This window comes from Syzygium oleosum, unplaced genomic scaffold, assembly GCF_021117445.2.
Source record: "Syzygium oleosum isolate NSW1041296 unplaced genomic scaffold, Sole_v2.1 Sole_v2.34, whole genome shotgun sequence".
In the NCBI taxonomy this organism is placed as follows: domain Eukaryota; kingdom Viridiplantae; phylum Streptophyta; class Magnoliopsida; order Myrtales; family Myrtaceae; genus Syzygium; species Syzygium oleosum.
Genome location: NW_026607518.1, coordinates 1,661,585 through 1,670,186, shown reverse-complemented (window position 1 = coordinate 1,670,186; position 8,602 = coordinate 1,661,585).

Genomic DNA, 8,602 nt, shown 5'->3' with positions numbered 1-8,602 from the left:
AGACAACTTTATTGACTTCAAATTTCAGAACAACATAAAATTCTAAATTAAAAACTAAAGAAAACACAAAACAAAACCTAAACAAAAGTAGAACAAACTAAAGAAATATCTTCTTAATGAAAAAACTATTGTTGATTCAAACTATAACTTATTCTACTCATATATTGCGATTTAGTGCATTAGTGCATTGTAACAAAATCCATGGATTTCATATAATATTTTATCCAATCCTATAATGGCTAGAAATCCAGACAACCAAACGCAACCCTAATAGACAAACATTGATTAGCTGCTAGTCCTAAACCACCTCCTTGCATGGGTCAATGAAATCATATTAGAAATATACAAGTCACATATAATTAAGCTAATTGATCAGAAAATATATTGTTTTATTTTCGAAATGGTATATAGATTGAAATATTTTCAAAACTTAAAATGGTTGTGTTATTGATTATATATTGAATAGCAATTTTTGATAATATTCAACTTATTGACATATTAGACATGGGCTAACTGGACCTTTGGATCTAATTTATGTTGACCATTATTTGAAAATAAGTTTTGAGTTTTCATGTACTATTTTTCAAATTTTTACACATTTGTTGACAAAAGGCCCCTCATAATCATCCCTTTGAGTGAAAAAAAAAAAATTCAATTTATGAGGAAAAGTTGAAGTTGTTTTATTTTTTGGCCAACCATAATTTTTATATTAGATGTCATATTACTCCTAAATCTGTATAATTATTATGACCATTTGAAAAGGTTATGAGTGATTTCTAATAAAATAAATGTTACGACTAAACAAACAAATCCAAATGGAATAGTCTCGTATTGTCATTCTTTAACTTTATTCTTCCACATTTAAGAATTAGGGACATTTTTTATATAAAACCATGAAATTTTGTGAACCGGATCGATATGCCACTTGACTCAAAATTTTATGCCAGAATTTTAAGCCATCTCGGGACGAATTATGTGGTCTTTTAATAAGGCCCTACCATGCACATGAAGCCTTGGTCCATTTCGGTTTTGACGGTCAAGTCCGGGCTCTCTCTCTCTCCGCGCGCATGTGTGTTCAGCGGAGTAGCTGGCCTCAAGTCTAATATTCCTATCTAAGGTCACCCCAGGTATGGGCTACCAAAGGCTGGACGAACATTCAAGGTGATCACTGTAGACACATAATCATTTATCAAAATTTGAACAAATTTTGATTGAAAATGTCAACCTTGATAAAAATTACGAACAAATGGCACAATTTGGTTAGGCACTGTAAGAGATTTCCAACGAAACCCTATTATCCCAAATTAGTGGGCCGAATTACTAGATGTAATGACTCTTAACCATAGTCATTCTATCTCAATTAAATCGGAAAAAATTGTGACATTTACATATCAAATAATGTTATCACGTTGATCTGGTCGTAAGCTTTTCAGTGTCTTTGAGAGTCTCTTTGATTAGAGTTTATTCAAGGGAGATACCGTGACTTTTCACCTCGATCGTCTTTTTGGCTCGATTGACAGAAACCCACAATGCCAACACTTTTTCGGAAGGACATCTTGTTTTGAAATGTTCGGGTCACTAGCTTTTGATGAGCTCGAAAATTAAGTCGGTCGGATGGCGAATAAAAAAATCTCTATTTGATGCTCCTTATGCTAAGCCATTTATGAACGATCAAGGCTTTCATGTTTTTATCTTTTTTATAAAACATCTTTATTAAAGGTGGACTCAAAAGCGGGAGGGGACACCCCACTATCTGATGTCTAGTCAAATTATTGCTTCTTCCGTGCCCGGTCTGGTCACTCTCTTATGATTGACAATGGATGACCTCAGGCAGGCCCAACGTGCATAGCTTTTTTCCAATGACAGAGCTCAACGAGACAAAGGAATACATATGGACTCCATTTTTGCATGCCCGGTTCGATCATGGGATTGGGTTAATAATCCATGGCTACTTTCTTGAAAATAATAACTTTAACAAGGATGTCATAGGAAAAGAAAGTATATACAAAGAGCTTTGAATGTTATTATCAAATCATTCGCTATGTAATGCTTATCATTAATACAAACTCATAATTTCAAGTACCTGCCATTTGTAATAGATGTGATTTAACTAAACATCAATTAAAAGAGCGTGATGTGAGCAAAAATATGACTTATAAAGCCACAAGTGACACCACCAAATTCCGGTGATTGTAGTTCGGATATGGCAGAGACCAACGTAAATGTAATTTAGTCCTCATTTTTTGACAAGATATGATGGATTCTTAGCTTCGCAGTGTGCAATATGTTTGAATGCCTAAGAGTCCCAATTTGATTAATTCCCTCAATGTATCCCTCGAAGAATCCAAAGAGAATTGTCTGCCTGCGTGCATGTTTGAACAAGCAATGTATGAATCTAAAAAACCATAATATAAGCACACAGAATGAGAGAACACACGATGTATATTCATGGCACTTGGCAGTATTTTCTAGTTTCGAGAGTTATAATTGTTGTAATTATGGTGGGTTAATGGTTTAACGAATGTGAGCAAAACGAAATACATCTTTTCAATTCATGTATCTCTTTGATTCGTGTATCTATTTAATTCATGAATCTCCTAGATTCTTGTATCTATTTAATTCATAGTTCATGTATCGCTTATGTACATGAATTCTAAAACTCTACAAATAGAGTTAATATTCTTCATTCCAAGTATGATCGAAAATGCCTACATCTCTTCTCTTCAATTTTCTCTAAGTGTGTCGGTTGCAATAAGTGTTTGACAGAGTCCTGTTTGCATAGTGCTAATTCGAATGGGTTCAAGGTGTTGTATCTTGAGAGGCATAGTTTGTGAAGCTACTTAACACCGTTGACAGGAATTAATCGCCTTAAGGAGATTTGGATAGCCATACCTCACCTCCAATTATTTTTTTTGTTATTGCTTTCTTGGAATTATTAATTTTCTGATTATAACAAACAGTGTTGCGTATTTTTCTTCTCCCAATATGTAATTTCTTCTTCTTCATCTCCAATAATAATCTGTAGCCTTAACTATATGATAGGGTGCATAATCTAAAAGTCATTGTCGCAACCCTACCCAAACAAGGTCAGGGAGGCTGGTTTAAAGGTAATGCCCAAAAAGGTGGGCTGATAACTCTCCATTAGATGCGGGCTCCCACACCCTTACCTCGCATGACATTGTGGTTTATTTTAAGTTCCAATTAATCCTGAAAGATTCTATGTGAATTGAGAGTCGCCACTAACCTATTTGGGTTGGCTAGAAATCAAGTGAGGCACGAGAAGATACCTCACTTCCTACGCAACCAGATTCTAGGTTCGGAGACTTCATTACACTAATGGGTCCTATCAGTGCCCTTTTGATACCTCTAACTTGATTGGTTATTCATGTAAGTGATCAAACGGTCTTGTTTACCAATTATGAGTCCTAGAAGTTGTTCAAGTTGCTAAATGTTCATGCAATGGACATGATTTCCCATGAGCTTGAATTTAAGTCTAGGAGATTAGTCAAGCCCTGAGCCATGACCCCCATGAGCTTGACCTGATACCAAGTCACGCAAAGAATATAAATGACTTTGTTCTTGAGTCCCGGGACATGATTCCCCATGAGCTTGAATTTAGAGAGTATCCTATCTTAAAAAGGCTAATGTGGGTATCAACACTTTTGGAGAGACAAGAAGCCCCACGTTGCCACTTTGTCATTCTAAGTCGGGGTCCCAATTTGGCTTTAGAATATTAGGTGCTCATTTAGTCCCCCCTCAAGTTTATCCTAGGTTACGACACTTCCACGTTACCTATTCAATTATTAAAGGTAAATCCGAAATTCAATTAAGCTATTTAGTATGATTTTTTATTTTTTGAATTGATGTTTCTAAACTACTATTTTTATATCTATGTATTTTTTTCAATTATATTTTTCAAACTAAATCTTTTGTTGTTTCCTATGTCAATTAACTAAACTATTCTAATTAAATCTTAGCTAGACTAATCACCTAGACTTAATTGTCTTCAATGGACCGCCTCCTCGTATGGTGATCGCCGGTCTTCATCGAAACTCCAATATCATACATGCGTTCACTCAATTCACCAATTAGAAAGTTCATTCAATCGCACAATCATGAAAAGAAACCGGGTTCGGTTTGGGATTTGGATGTCGACATGCAATTCGATTACCCATCCACCACGTACTCAACTAGGCATTAATTAATTAATATCAAGTGATTACTAACCCCTATTTGAAAATCCTCAAACAGTGGGCTAGGTCACTCAACACTAATTAAGATCTAATTACCCTTTCCTAACTGCCCATCGAAAGATCATGCATTGCTAATCACAATTGAAAGTAATCATATATCAATTCAATCACAAACCACGTCAAACAGGCATGCATTGAGGCTAATTAACATTAGAAATCACAAAATCAATCTCTGTTTTCCCCTGATTCTGACCATCTAAGTTTTAATTCAATTGAGGACTTTAATGAATTCCGATTTGAGTGATTCCAATTTTCAATTAAAGCCTAGGATGTCCTATATAACTTTCATCAGTTCACTTTTTCTAATCATAGCCCAATTGATACAGAAAATTCAGCTAATCCCGACTACTCTCGATTTTACCCTATTCCGACCCGGTTCTTTTAAAATTCAAGAAAAATATCAAATGACCACCAAATGACACCAAATTTGACTGATAGACAGCTCATACATGAAATGATAAGACTTGTGTAGCCTGTGATGTAATATTATAGAATAGTCATCATATGGATATACAGTGGTATATTTATCTTCTCTAATATAAAGGACATCCGTGATGGATGGGCTGAGAGGTGTGGCAAAGAGGTATTTATGATTCCGCTCATCATGCGTTAGTGGTTAGTGATGAGTAGGGAACAAATATTCACAAGTGTATATCGATGAGCTACTATATGTCGTACTTACGCATCATGAGATTAGTACGTTCATCTATGTGAATTTGAGTATTAAATTGAATGTCAGCTCATGGCATCGATTTTATCCATTGCACATATATTATAATCATGGATTAGATTATTCTGGATGAACTAAAATAATATGTTGATTTCCTATTGACATGGATATCTGATATTACTTGCTGATTGTAACTATGACCCGGATATCTAATATGACTCGTTGATTGTTACCATGCTATTGTGCTCTTGGGTCGAGTGGTGAGTAGATGTCTTGCTTTAGACGTAGAGTTTTCATTTACTAAGCCTAAGTTAACCCAAAATAGTTTACAAATTGGTTGAGTTCGGAGTCTAGGGATACTAAATTAGCACTTCCAAAGATCTCTTTAAAGACCGGAAGGAGTGTGCTGTAAAAGTAGGGTTGTATCTTCTATGCTGGGCGTTTTAATTATGTACAGTAAGAAAAAAAAATAGTGTACAACATTTGAGGCTTAATATTTATTCATTCCAGTTTCAAATTGTATGGAAATTTCAGGTCATCACAAGTCCAAATTACCAATTTACTCAAGAAAGTACAAAGCGTACGAGATTAAGATTCTGTCGTCATCAATATGGAGACATACACAAGAATCTTTTATTTTCATAAAAGTTTGGGTGCTACTGTTTTACTATTGTTGGGAAAACTGCACAATCAGTCTTCGACCTATTGTATAGAATATAATCAAGCCCAAAACCATCTTATCGAACCAATTTAGTCCTAACCCTTTGAGAAAAAGTATAATCAAGTTCTTTCGGCCAAATTTCGCTCGATTTATCTAACATGGTAGTCCAATCATAGCTGATTATCCTGCGCGTAATGGCGATGACGTGACATAAACCGGTATTACATGAAACGGCGATGTTTTTGCTGACATAAACAATGTCGTTGCTTGGTCGAGGGGCTAAAGCCCCAAATCACCAAATCATTAGCTCTAACCTTTGTCTTAAACAAAGGGTCGATGGTACGCAGACTCTCAAGGTCGAAAATCGGAAATCCACGACTAAATCTACACAGGAGCGAATATAGAAGCAAAGCCCCAACACCCCCACCAGCAAGCGACGCGACCTGTCTAAAACAAGACTGCCACACAAACACACCAAAACAAACTCACTACAAAAGAGGCACAAAACAAAACAGAAGCAATTTCAACGGCAAAAATTGAAAATTGCCGACGGACTCCCATTTTTTCCCAACAATAACCAACTTGGTTTATCATTAATATATTGGTTTATTTCCGCATTGTAGCAAAAATCTTTCGTGTGTGATGCTCCCTATGCTATGACACTAACAAGTAATCAACACTTTCATCTTTTTAGCTTTTTTATAAAAACATCTTTAATAAAGGTACACTGGAGAGGGTGTGGGGACACCCCATTATCTAATGTCTACTCAAATTATTGCAAGGTACACTGGAGAGGCTGTCAAGGTACATTGGAGAGGGTGGGGGGACACCCCAATTGTCTAATGTCTACTCAAATTATTGCATCTTCTGCGCCTCAGGAACGTGGCTAGCTTTTTTTTCAATGCCAGAGCTCTATTAAACAAAATAATACACGTGGAACCCATTTTTGAATAAATTACTATGAGTGATTTTGGATAATTTTGTATTATTGATGATGCCTTGTTGATTTAAGATGATAATAATGTTAGTTGAGGTCTACTTATGCTTTTGTAAGGAAACTATTACTGATATCACCTGAAAGGTCCCTTATGTTCATGATATCAATAGAATATGCTACGAGTCATTCTATAGATCATGAATATATTCCATGAATAAAAGCATAATTGAGTGATTTTAAGAAGATTTTGAATGACTTTGATCAGCAAAAGTATTGGAGAGATGAAACTATGCATGTAAATAGGTAAAATAGTAATTTTGTGTAGTACAAGGGCAAGAACAGTGAAATTTATTAATTAAAATGACTATTGGCGATTAAGTTGAATTAATTAAAGAAAATAAAATCGGGTCAAATATCTAAGTAATGTAGAATGGGGGCTATTTGATAATTTCAAAAAGTTAGAGATCCCATATTCTAAAACTGAAAATTATGGGGGCTGTTTACATGTTGAGGATGCTTATGATGATATGTTCTTAGTTAACAATTAATTGTCTAATCTAGACAATTTATAACTAGTCAATATTTGGACTTAATTGCAAATGTACCTTAAAAAGTGTGTTGTCTTGATAATTTTACAAAATCTGAGACATGTACATAATGTCAATAAAATATTCATATGGATCAAACAGCAAAATGAATGGCGTTAGTTAATTAATTTGATTAGTAGAGCTAGATTAAGAGAAAATTTTGAGATGGAGAATAAAATTGCAAAATGAGAAATTGTGTAGGGAATCTTGAAATTCTGTTAAGCTGGAATTTTATAAAATTGAAGTAAATATGATGTTAAGAGCGAATATAGTCCCGATATATTCTTGTTGATCAAATTCTAAACATTTTAAGTGTAAAATCAACCTAGTGTAGAAGTGTATTTCATGGATCTTATAGCTTGGCATACATTTTAGTTTTTACTGGCAAATTACGAATAATTATGAACTCTTGTGACGAAAGAATGGTGTGGGCTCTTGGATGGAATGATGACTGTCTTATTAACAAGAGTTGGTGGGTTTGCCGATGATAATAAATGGATATTTATTTTCCATTGTTAATATGGGAAATGCCAAGAGATTAGAGTGATAATATTTGCATTGTCAATATATAATTGTACATGGCAGTTGTGATGTTATGATGATTTGCATATCAATGATGCCATGTGATGAAGAAATTTACCATGGCCTATTCACTAGAGAGCGAACGCCCTTGTATTAATGTGTATGAGACTCTAGGAAAAAATAGATATTCTACCATTTTAGCCGTGTCTCTATAAGGTTGAGAGGACATGTAGTCCTATGATTTATACATGAAATGATATGGCTTGTGTAGTCTGTAATGTAAGATTATGTAATAGCCACCATCATGTGGATGTACAGTAATATATTTATTCTTGCTAATGTAAAAGACTCCCGTGATGGATGTGCTGAGAAGTGTGGCAAAGAGGTGTTTTGATTCCATTCCCCTTGTATTAGTAGTGATGATTCCTTGTTAATCGTTATGCATCCCGGCCAGTGATGAGTAGGGAATAAATACTCACCTGTGTATATCGATGAGTTAGAAGTGGTACTTGCGTATCACGAGATTGGTGCATTCATATGAGTAGTGTTGAATTGAATGTCAGCTCATGGCAATAATTTTATCCATTGCATATATGATTATAGTCAAGGATTAGATTATTCTAGATGAACTTAAATAATATATTGATTTCCATATTAAGATGGATATGTGATATTACTCGCTGATTGTTTTGTGACATGGATATTTGATATTACTCGATTATTATTACTGTGACATGGATATGTGATGTTACTTGTTGATTGTTAATATGCTATTGTGCTCTTGGGTCGAGTGATGAGTAAATCTCCTACTTTAGACCCGGAACCTTCAATTATTGAGCTTAGGCTAACCCAATTTTTTTTACAAATTGGTTGAGTTTGAAGTTCAGGAATGTTAGATTTGCTCTTCCGAAGATCTCTTTAAAGATTGGACAAAGTGTGCAGCAAAAGCAGGGTTGTACCTTATGTACTAGG